Below are 11939 nucleotides of genomic sequence, written 5' to 3'. Positions count from 1 at the left end.
AAAAACAAAAAAAAAAAAACAAAAACAAAACAAAACAAAAAAACTGTGGAGTCTATTATATGTTGGTCAACTACTCCTGAACATGAGGCCTCTCCTGGTATGTCCCTTGATATACTCTCTATCACTCTATTGAAGAAAACTGATTTCTCTCTCCCAGCAGGTATAAGTTACAGTTCAGTTGTTAACTTTTACCCTAGTGGCTAGATTTTCATTTGTTCATTCATTCATTTAAAAAATATAACAAAATAAAATATAGTAAGATAAAAACAAAAGTAATGCATCAAAGTTGAACAGGACAAGCCAACAGAAGGAAAAGAACCCCAAGAGAAGGCACAAGACTCAGAGACCCACTCATTCACACACTCAGGAGTCCCATCAAACACTAAACTGGAAGCCATAATATACATGGAAAGGATCTAGTGCAGACCCAGGCAGGCCCTGTGCATGCTGCTTCAGTCTCTGTGAGTTCATCCGAGCTGGCTAATGTTGATTCAGAGGAACTTGTTCTCTTGATGTAAAGGTCATCATTACATCTTGATGTAAGAGTCATCCCCTCTGGCTCTTACCCTCTTTCTCATCCTCTTCCATGGGGTTCTCTGAGCACTGAGGGGGGAGGGATTGCTTGGAGACATCCCATTTAGGGCTGGGTGTTCTGAGATCTCTCACTCTCTGATAATGTCTGACTGTGGGTCTCTGTGTCTGTTCCCATCTGCTGCAGGAGGAAGCTTCTCCGATGATGATGGCTGAACAAGTCACTGAGCTATAAGTATAGAAAAATGTCATTAGGAGTCATTTTATCAGTACACTTCTTCCTCCCCCCCACCACCTCTCTCACCAGTATTTCTTGGTTTTCTCCCAGGTCCTTAGGCTATCTAGTCTCAGGTTTTTAATCACCCAAGCAGTGTGAGTATATGATACATTTACACAATGAGGTATTATTCAGCTGTTTTTTAAACGACATCATGAAATTTGCAGGCAAATGGATGGAACCAGAAAAAAATCATGTCAAGTGATATATCCCAGACTCAGAAAGACAAATATGCTATGTAATCACTTATATGTAGATACTAGCTATTAAGTTGATGATAACCAAACTACAATCCATAGGACCACAGAGGGTGTTGTGCCCATTTCTAGAACTGCAAAAGACCACCAAGGAGTTGATTCCAATGCAATTTCACTAGGGTCTTTATTTAGGCTCAAGCTTGGGCCACACCATCATCACTGATGCATCAGAATGGAAGGGTGAAGCCCTGAGCCCAGTTTCAAGCAAGCATTTATAGAGGCAAGCAAACAAGCCAGGGGGTTTCCAGCTTGGCACACATCTGATGGCTATTATGGAATTTATCGCCCTTTAAAATAATTGGCTGGTGCTGGGAGCCAAACCATAAACTTTCATAAGTAAACAAAATATCTTTAGGTACAACAGCAACTTCTGCTTTCCTCCTCATTGGTGTTTGTTAGGGAGTAGCCTGGAGACCAGTGCTAGGTGGAGGCTTGTTGGTTCTCAAGTTCAGCCTTAGGTCAGGTTTTCTAAAATGGAGCCTTAACCTAAGATGAAGTTGGTCTGGTCTCTCGTTGGTAGTCTAGGAGGAATAGAGAGATCTGATTAGGAAAAGGAAACAGAATAGATTAATATGGATGCAAGGGTTTTGGAATGGGAAGATCAACTTAGGTGGGAGAGAGGAGAAGGGACCGTGGGAGGGAAATCAGGAAGACACCTAAAATTAAAGGGGCATTTTGAGGGGTTGTATGGATACCTAATACAGTAGAAACTTGCTAAAATATATTCATATATGAAGGTGATCTAAACGAAATCACCAAATAATGGGAGAGAAAGAGTCTCAACTGACCATCTCTTGTCACTAAAAGAAGCTTCCAATACCGGATTTGGGTTATATCTAATTGAACTGAGCCTTTAATCCCACCACTTGGGAGGCAGAGGCAGGCGGATTTCTGAGTTCCAGGCCAGTCTAGTCTGCAGAATGAATTCCAGGATAGCCAGGGCTATACAGAGAAACCCTGTCTCAATAAACTGAAAAAAACAAACAAAAACAAAAACAAAACATCTAATTGAACTTTTGGCCAAAGGGTCCCCAAGGGAATCTTAAAACAACACAAGCTGTTGCTCTCCACAAAGTGAAAGCCAGGCCTCATTTCTGAAGACAGCAGCTACACTACTCATTGAACATGGAGGTGTCAAGCTGGTGCCAACATAGGGTCCTCACCACTACATTTCAGCATCTTTGATACAGGAAGGTTCTTTGCACGGTATCAGATGAGAAATGCAAACATCAAGCCAGCCACAAAACCTTTTTCCACAATGGAGTATGGCCTACAAGACAGGTTAGGGCAATGGTGGCACAAAGCTTAAGGAAATAATCAACCAGTAACTGATGTGACTTAAAGCCCACTTCATGAGGTAGAACCCATACCCAACACTGCTTGAACTGCATGTTATAAATTGCAACTCTTAGGAGGCAGAGGGAGGTTGCTCTTCATGAGTTCAAGCCCAGCCCAGTCTACACAAAGAGTTTCAGGCCAGCCAAGGCTATAATGAGGCCCTTGAATCAAACAAAAACAAAATAAGCCAGGTGTGGCAGTGCACACCTATAATCCCAATACAGAGGAGAGAGACACAGACAGACAGACAGCTGGAGCTCACTGGCTGTCCAGCCAGCAGAATCAATACTGTCTGGATTCAAAGAGAAACCCTGTCTCAGAGATTAAGGTGAAGTCAGATGTACCTTTAATCCCTGCATTTGGGAGGCAGAGGAAGGCAGATTTCTGTGAGTTCAAGGCCAGTCTAGTCTACTTCTACATAAGAAGTTTCAGGCTAGTCAATGCTATATAGTGAGGCCCTTTTTCAAAAAAGGAGAGAGATAGAAATCCACTGAGAAGGACACACACACACACACACACACACACACACACTGTTTAGGGAGCCCACAGAGGATGAAGAAGTGGGGAGGTGGGGAGGAGCAGGGGGAGGGCAAAGACTATGCCCAAGATACACTGTGTGCAATTTTTAAATTAAAAAGGAATACAAAGGTTTTTGTTTGTTTGTTTGCTTGTTTTGTGTTTTGTTGATTTTTTGAGACAGGGTTTCTTTATGTAGCCCTGGCTGTACTGGCACTCCTCTGTAGACCATGCTAGCTAGCCTCAAACTCAGAGATCTGCTGTCTGCCTCTGCCTCCTGAGTGCTGGGATTAAAGGCGTGCACCACCACCACCACCCACTACAAAGATATTTTTAAAAGATTAATGTATGAAGACAGTTAGTTGGTAGAGAAAGAATGGAAATCTGGGCCACAGACAGTGAACAGAGCAATGAACTCCAGCAAGAATCCTGGGGTAGACAGCCACATATATAACAGAATGAACGCCCTGGCCTGCAGTTCTCACCCGGCGTCTGTTCTTGGTCATGCAGCCCCTGATTCTGAGAGTAACTTCTGATCCCCAGAATTTCAAATGTCCTATGGACAAACAGCTGTCAGGACCAGAGTCCCAATAATGACTTTCTCTCCCAATTCTGTAACTAGGCAGTCCTTCGTAGGAGCTTCTTTCAACCGCACCTCACCCCCAGCTATTTCACTACTTCCCAGTGCATTCCTGCTTCTTCCTTCTTCCCCTGGAGAGGGCAGCACAAGCCCAGAACAAGGTCCCTTTCTACTGGTGCTATGCTACAGCATTTGGTCTCTCTGTACCTCACACCTCCCAGATTCTGTACGCCCAACTCTAGCAAAGCCATGCAGAATAGACATCTCTAGAGAGCCATACCAAGATCCACTGCCTTCCCCATAGTGGCTAGGAAGGAGCTGCATGTGCTTTATGGCAGTTAGCCTCCTCCCAAATTCATGACCCCACTCCACCCCATCTCTCTTTTAAAATTCACCCAGAGTCCAATTACTACTACCTCTTGAGCATGGATGACCTGCCAATGGCCACACCTCCTGAAGAAACATGACTCCCTCTTCTCCAGAAGCCATCAATTGCTAAGAGGTCCTTTGTCAGCGTGGAGCCTTCTGTATGCATGCTGTAATGTTGATGGATGTGAATTTAAGCAGGTCTGGTAACCCCAGTTGCTGTAAGTTCATGAGTACATCAGCCGCACAGCTTCTCAGACCTCCTATCATGCAGCCTTTACATTCATTCCTTTCTCTCCTTTGTGACATTTCCTGAGCTTTGGGAGAGGTAGGATATAGATATCCCATTTAGGGAAGGACATGTAACAATAATTTATTCTTATCACTTTGACCAGTGGTGAGCCACTGCATTGCTACCCACTGCCAGCCAAAAGAATCTCTTCTGACCAAGATTGATAGCATTCATCTACAGGTATAAATATAAACAATTACAGGGCAGTTTGACAGCATGACTGTTTAGCAAAAACAATAATTGCAAGTTCCCTTGTAGGGGCCTATGACCTTACCAGCTATGTGCTTTTAGCTAAGTTTATAGTACCAGGCATGAATTTCTTTCTGTGATACAAGCCTCAGATCCAAGCATAGAGCCATTGGTTAACCCTGGAACAGTCATGCCATTATTGCACAAATGCACTTATCTCGCCCGGGGAAGGTCAGTATGGGGCCACTGCTGAACATGTGCATTGATGACCGCCCCCCACCCCAGTGTCCTATATAACACCTTTACTATGAAAGTTAGTTAGCCATCTGCAGGTCATTTTTAACAAGGTTACTACTAACATCACATTTTATAACTGTTTGCATTGTGTGTGTTACTTGCTACTGTGATTAAATCAACATTTCTAAATGTTTGCTTAAAAAAAATCACATATCTGCAAAATGACTTTCTGTAGACCCCAGGCATCATTTTAGAGGTGCCAGAAAACCTAAATGTTTATTAACAATAAAAAGATTCACAGTTTTAAATGGAAAATTCCATCCTCTCGTGGTGGGTTCCGTGCATATTTTGGTACCCACCACTATGCTCTGTTTTTCAGCGGCAGTCAGAGAAATGAAGCTATCCTGGGGTTAATTCTAGTTGGCAGTTGGTCATTTACAGAAAAGCTGGCTGTCATTTAAGTTGAATGGCTATCGATCTCCAACCCAGGAACGAAGATAATGCTTTGAGAATAAGCAAGACACTTAGAAGAAAGGAAGCTTCAACAATAGACTTGTTCTCAGATCAGAGACCTAGAACTCATGTCCATCTGTGGGGAGTTCGGTGGCATCCGCCTGTCTTTTAGCCTATCTTTCATCGTGACCCATCTTGACTCCCTTCACCCAGGAGTGACTGTGATCAGCTTTGCCCTATGGCTGAACTAGGCAGATCCCCTCTTGCTGCAGAACAATGTGGTCTTAACTCATAACTCTGAGCAAGAGTGTCTAGCTATACAGCATTGTTGGTTACCCGCTCGCTCTTCACATCTGTCAAATGACAAAATTGCAAGAACTGAGGGAGCTACATAGCTCTTTTTTAAAAAGATTTATTTATTTATTCATTTATTTATTTATTTTATGTGAGTTACACTGTCATTGTCTTCAGACATACCAGAATTGGGTATCGGATCCTACTACAGATGGTTGTGAGCCACCACGTGGTTGCTGGCAATTGAACTCAGGACCTCTGGAAGAATAGTCAGTACTCTTAACCACTGAATCAAAACTCCAGCCCTGCTCCGTAGCTCTTATTTGAATTAATCTATCAGATGCAGGATCTGCCCTGAAATTTAGAAATGATGTTCTGATGATATGATTCTGGCTCCAGAGGCAGAAAAGATTAAGGAAGGCAAACATAGAATAAAAAGCATACGGGAAGCACCAGGCTATTTCAGATTACTTTCTGGTAAGAATTAAAAGTAAAGGAAACTTTATTGAGTTATAAAAAATTGGCCCATGGTGGGGTGGGTTTATTTGTCTTGTTGTGTCTTGTGCTTTGTTTTGTTTTCTCTCTTGATTTCTCGCTTGTCAGACCAGATCAACATTCTTCACATTGGTGATGCCAACCTTTGTCCTGACAACCTTCATTTTGGTTTTCTCCACTGGCCTAGTGAGGGAGCTCAGTCTCAATCAGCAGCCTCTCCTATATGTATTAGCCCTTCCTGAAGTTCTTCTGGGTTTGGCTATCAGACTAACCTAAGAACATGAGAGTGGTTCCTAAGAAGGATTTCAAAAGTGGAGAGGGCCAAGGATTGTGCAACTTCATGAGAACTCCCTAGCTTTTGATTTCCTTTCCAATATAGATTCTCTTCTAGAGTTCTGTGTCCTTGGCCTCCTAGGATCTTTGACTTCTTGGGATACTTAATCATCTTTATGGGAAGTTACCATGCAGTGCTCTCATCACCACCCATAGTTCCATGTTCCCAAGATGTTAAGGAACGTATGGCTCACATTAACTGCAAATTTTTTAATCTAATAAAAATTACAGTTATGGTGGTAACTGGATGAGTAGTTGCCAATGTACCTGATAAAAGTAAACCAGCTAATCTGTAATACTTCAGCAAAAAAGATTTAACAAAAGAGTTGAAAGACTCTTTCTTTGAAAACTGTAAAATGTTATGGAGAATTCTTAAAGGTACTAAGTAAATGGAAGAAAATGCCATGATTATGGAATTGGACAGCTCAGTGTTATAAAATGTCAAGACTGCTACAGATTCAATACATCTCCAATCAAAATCCTCAGAAGCTCTGTGTGTGTGTGTGTGTGTGTGTGTGTGTGTGTGTGTGTGTGTGTTGTGGGATCTGTTCTCTAAGGACTGATAACATGTATTTCATATCATGGAGCCTTATAGAAAAGTTGATGAGCTTTATGCTCATCCCATAACCTTCACCACCTGCCTTGTCCTCTTTTACTTCCTAGAATACAATCCCAGCTCACAGGGTCTGCCTTGCTGGGAACTTGGTTTCCCAGCTAGCTTATTCATACCCTGTAGGGGCTGGAAGACAACCCCAGGAGTCGTCCTTAGAAACCCTTCCAGCTCCTTGGATACAGGGTCTCTAATTGGCCGGAGGCTCACTAGTTAATGCTGATCAGCCAAGAATCTTCCTGTCTCCAGGGGGGTCAGTACTAAAAGATAAAAAATACTTGCCAGTACATCCAACATTTTTTTAAACATAGGTTTCGAGTACAGAACTTGGGTCCTCATGCCTATTAGACAAATACTCAGCTGCCTGAGCTATCTCCTCAGCCTCAATGAAACACATTTCAACCTGAAATAAAAGGACTGAAACTTCACAGGGCCAGGCTGCATCCCAGACCCACTGGCTCAGACGCCATACGTTAACAAGATCCCCAGGCTGTGTGTATACTCATTAAAGTCTGAGAAAGGCACAGACTAGGTGGCACGTCATTCGTGTTTATATCTCCCTCTCATCCCTCAGTCTAGGTCATAAGCTCCAAGGGTCATTGTCACAAAAAAACATAGACACAAATATGAAATATTTTAACTTCATTGTGCTAGGTTTTACAGTGGCAAAGTCAAGAGTGGGCAGTTGACTGGGGACACCAAGCACCCCCGAAATATACATCCTGAGACTGCTCGTGGGCATTCTGGAAACAGACTAGGTATAAAGTCAGAGTTTCTTAGAAGCAGCAGTGAGTCAGAACCACAAGGGCCCATAGCCCTTTTCTCTCTGTACTGTCCCTAGAAGCCAGATCTCTTCAAAGGAGGTAAACACGCCATGCTTTGTTAGTTTTCAGTGATAAACACAGCAGAACTTTTGTGCACACACATCAAACAATGTGTACAGAGCAAAGCATTTGTAGTCCACAGATTACAACAGCGACTTGGAAGCAAATGGAGGCCTTTGGCCAGGAATAAGCCTCTTGAGAAATCTGTCTCTTGACTGTACAGCAGCCAAGGCCTTGGCATGAAAAAAAAAAGATGCTGGCCTCCATTCCCCCAAACACAGCTGTGTCCATTCTTGATTGGCTTGATGATAAAACCGCCTCGAAAGCCCCGGCGCATAACCAAATCAGGACATTTAACATTTAATTCTGTGACTCATTCATTTGTATTTTCAGGATCAATTACTGTCTTTAAGTAGGATAGAACTAGCATTTGAGCTTCAAGTTCTTATTTAGTGAGAACTTCTACCAGTAGAGTGTTTCATTTGTTGAGGGATGTTCAGAGGAAGTTAAGAGTTAAGGTGCCCGGGGAACAGAGAGACTGGGATGTCTGCAGAGAAGCAGAGCTGAAGCAGTCATTCTGTAGTAGAGTCATGCCTAACACACATGGAACTCAGGGCTCTGTTCACAGCACAACCAGAGGGATGAGGGAGGGAGACTTCTTGTTAGTGTCAACAGTTGGTTCCAAGGGACAGGATAGATAAGAGCAGATGGGCAAATAACACCTGTTTGGGTTTCATATCAAGGTAGCCTTTTATTCCTCTTACCTTTTAAATGTGTGTGTGTTGTGTATGTGTGTGTGTGTGTGTGTGTGTGCATATTCACGTGAGTGTGTGCATGTGTGTACTTGACTGTGGATGCCAGAGGTCAATGCTCTCTAGATCTCTCACTATAAACTTTTTAACTTTTTGAGATAGGGTCCCTCACTGAACCTGGAGCTCACTGATATCAGTCAGGCTGGTGAGCCAGTTAACTCCAGAGATCTGCCTATGTCTTCAGTCCTGGCACTAGGAATGCAGACATATGCCAGTATGCCCAACTTTTACATGGGTACTGGGGCTCTGACTCGGGTTCTGATATTTGCACAGCAAACATTTTTCCAAATCTGCCACCTCCTCTGTCCCAGCCTCCCCAAATTTTAACGTCCAGGAAACTCCTTCCATTCCTGAGCAGCCTTTTCTCCTTTTCATCTGTGCCAGAGAAATGAGTGGCAGGCACACAGAATGGCACTGGGCTGCACTCCCGGGTCCTGGGTCTGCAAGTCAACCATGCTTAGCCAGCACTGTCTGAAGGACATGATGTGAAAGAAAAGGGTAGGGTTGAGTCAGCGGTCACTTCCAAAAAAATAGATCTGTAGGTTCTATGCTCCAGTGTAGGGGAATGCCAGGGCCAGGAAGCAGGAGAGGGTGGGTTGGTGTGCAGGGGGAGGGGAGAGAGAACAGGATTTTTTTTTCCGGAGGGGAAACCAGAAAAGGAGATATCATTTGAAATGTAAATAAAGAAAATATCTAGAAGAAAAAAACAGAAGTTCATATAAAACAAAGCTAAAAAACAAAACAAAACAAAAAAAAGAAAAGGAAAAAAAGAATGGTATTTTTGAGACTCTGCTCTTCTTTGGAAGAAGTTTTTATGAAACCATCCTCGGAAATATTTCCTGATTCTGATGCAAGTGTTCAGTGAAAGATGAACATGCCATCATTAGCTGAAATTATGTTCCTTTCTCCTCATATCTCATTAACACAGAAGGCAAACTCAACACATGACCGAGAATACCCTGCAGGTGGTACTCATCAATGTAGGTCAAGAGCCATTGAGTTAGGAATGGCAGGAGCACATGCCCCACTTCTCAAGCCTATGGTTCCTCCCACTCTCACCAAAAGCCACCCTGGGTGCAGTGAGTCACAGGCTCTCAGATGAGGAACAAGGCAGTGGGGACTTCAAACCACAGGAGCCTAAACAACCTGCAGAGATGGGAACCAGAAGCTACCTAGAACCCTAGAGTCTCAGTGTCCAGATCTGCAGATGACCTTGCCCGTGAGGCTTCGGAGGGTCTGCAGTTCCAAGAGCTCCCCATGTCTGCATGGACAGTTCTTGTCCATAAAGTGATTTTCTTTTTCTTCTACAAGGTGGTGCCTCACTCTTGACTACAGACATCCTGGCTGTTCCTTCCTACCCCCCCAGCCTCAGTCTCCTGAGGTTGCCTGCTCTGAAGAAAGGGTTAGGGGAGGGAAATCTAAAAAGCAAAACAAAAAACCCTATCACCCTTTTTCAGTTCAGCTGAAATGTCCATCATCATAACCTATAACATGCAGCCTTGGCCACATTCCTATTGTCAGTCTAAGAGGATAGAAGGAAGTTTATTTTTTCTGGTTGTTGTTTTGTTCTATTTAATAATAAGTTGTCCATGAGTGTGGACACCAGGCTAAGTAACTTTAGCCTCAGTGTGTTCTAAGACTCCTCCTTCCATCACAGCAGTGGGTGGGGTGGGAGACAGAGGCAGACACACAGAGAGGAAGGTGGGAGGAAAAGGGAGAGAGAAACGAAGATTACTCATGGTAGTCTAAACATTAGATCAAGTCACATCTAAAGCCATGCTGTTAGCCAGAGGTGTTAGCCACATGAGCCAATGGCTCCTTTTTTTTTTTTTTTTTTTTTTTTTAAATGAGCTAATGGCTTCTTTTTTCCATGAGCCAATGGCTACTTTTTTCCATTCATGGCAGTGTGGGTTTCATCATTCATCTACCCACGCAGATAGGAATGACTTATTGGGTTTTTCAGTGGGCTCTGTTATAGAGTAGACTAGAGTTCTGACCACAACAGATGTGACAAAGGCCACTGTATGTCCTGTCAGAACCCTCTTCTGTGGATTCCACATCATGTGGGTTTGCCGGACCACTGCCTCTCTAACATTTGTACAGAAAATGAATCCCCCATTGCCCTGTCTCATATCATATTCTTAGTAATGTCCTCAACAATAGGGACAAAGAGTACAACCTTGTATGTCAATTTTCTTCATTACATGTTTGTATTCTGTAAGCTACAACTGCACAGGAAACCATGTGCATATCTCTCCTGCAATTTGAAAAGTGCTAAACTGTGCAAGAATGTCTGGCTGCCCTTTCATACGTAGGTGTCCCCATTTGCAGACATCTTCAGATCATGAGATCAATGTCCATCTGATGAGACAAGCCTTCCCAATCCCTCGAGTTGTTCTCTGTTCTAGATGTTAAGCTAGAACACTCAGGAAGGTGTGGAAAGCACTAAGAACGCCTCACCCAGCCTCTCAAAGAGGAAACCCAGCAGACAACCTGAAGCGATCATTGCTCAGTTTCCTGCCACTTGCCAAAAAGTTGAGGTGGAAAATATTCTGGAAAGTCTGGAGAGCATGTCGTGCTTGTTGAACTTCTAATGGAGCAGGAGTCCAGAGCCCATTGAGTCAGAATGGTGACAGCTGCTGAAAAAGAAAAATCTGGACCCTCGGGTTGCCTCTCTTCACTTGAGCGTATGTGGTACAAGTCGGAATCCTACTCTTTGTTGGGAAAAGTCAGGTGACCGAGGGTCATATGGCACTTGGGCTAATCCTTGCAGAGAATGAGGACTCTGGAGTTATCAGGATTCTGGCAGGGGTTGGGGCTTGGAATGATTGGCTGCTTGTATTTGATCTCTCTGTCTGAACCTCGCACAAAGCTGTCCTGTTGCTGCAAGATAACAAAGCAGAAACAAAATGGTTCAGGGCCTGTCACTCTTGTCAATTCTCCTTCTAACTAGGACAATTCCTAGTCTTGTGATATATAATAAATAAGGAAGCTGGTTTTGAAATGCCTACTAATGAGTTTTCCTCCTGTTCACCATAAATGGATGCTCCTCTCTCCTCCATCTTCCTCCTCTTTTTTCCTCCTTCATGTCTTCATCTTCTTCCCCATATTCCTCCTCCCACTTTTCCTCTTCCTTCTCTTCATCTTCCTTCTCCTCCTTCTCCCTCATCGCTCTTCTTCTTTTCTCCCCCTTTCCTCCCTCAGCCATCGTCTTCCCTGTCATGGTTGACTATACCCTGACTGTGAGCCAAAGTAATCCCTTCCCTATGCTGCTGTTGTATATGGAGAAGAACAGTAACCAGGGGTCTGCGAAACAGTTTGTATACACATATACTTAAAATTTTGGCATAAAATGTATTTCAGATGATGAGTATAAGATATAAATACATCTGGTCAGTCAGTGGTGGTGCACACCTTTCATCCAAGCACCCCAGAATTAGAGGCAAGTGGTTCTCTGAGTTTGAGGCCAGCCTGATATATATATATATGTGTGTGTGTGTGCATGTGTGTGTGTGTGTGTATGTGTATACATATA

The sequence above is a fragment of the Mastomys coucha genome, unplaced genomic scaffold, assembly GCF_008632895.1.
Source record: "Mastomys coucha isolate ucsf_1 unplaced genomic scaffold, UCSF_Mcou_1 pScaffold8, whole genome shotgun sequence".
Classification (NCBI taxonomy): Eukaryota; Metazoa; Chordata; class Mammalia; order Rodentia; family Muridae; genus Mastomys; species Mastomys coucha.
The sequence above is the reverse complement of the archived record's forward strand: the minus strand, read 5'-3'. Positions refer to the sequence as shown.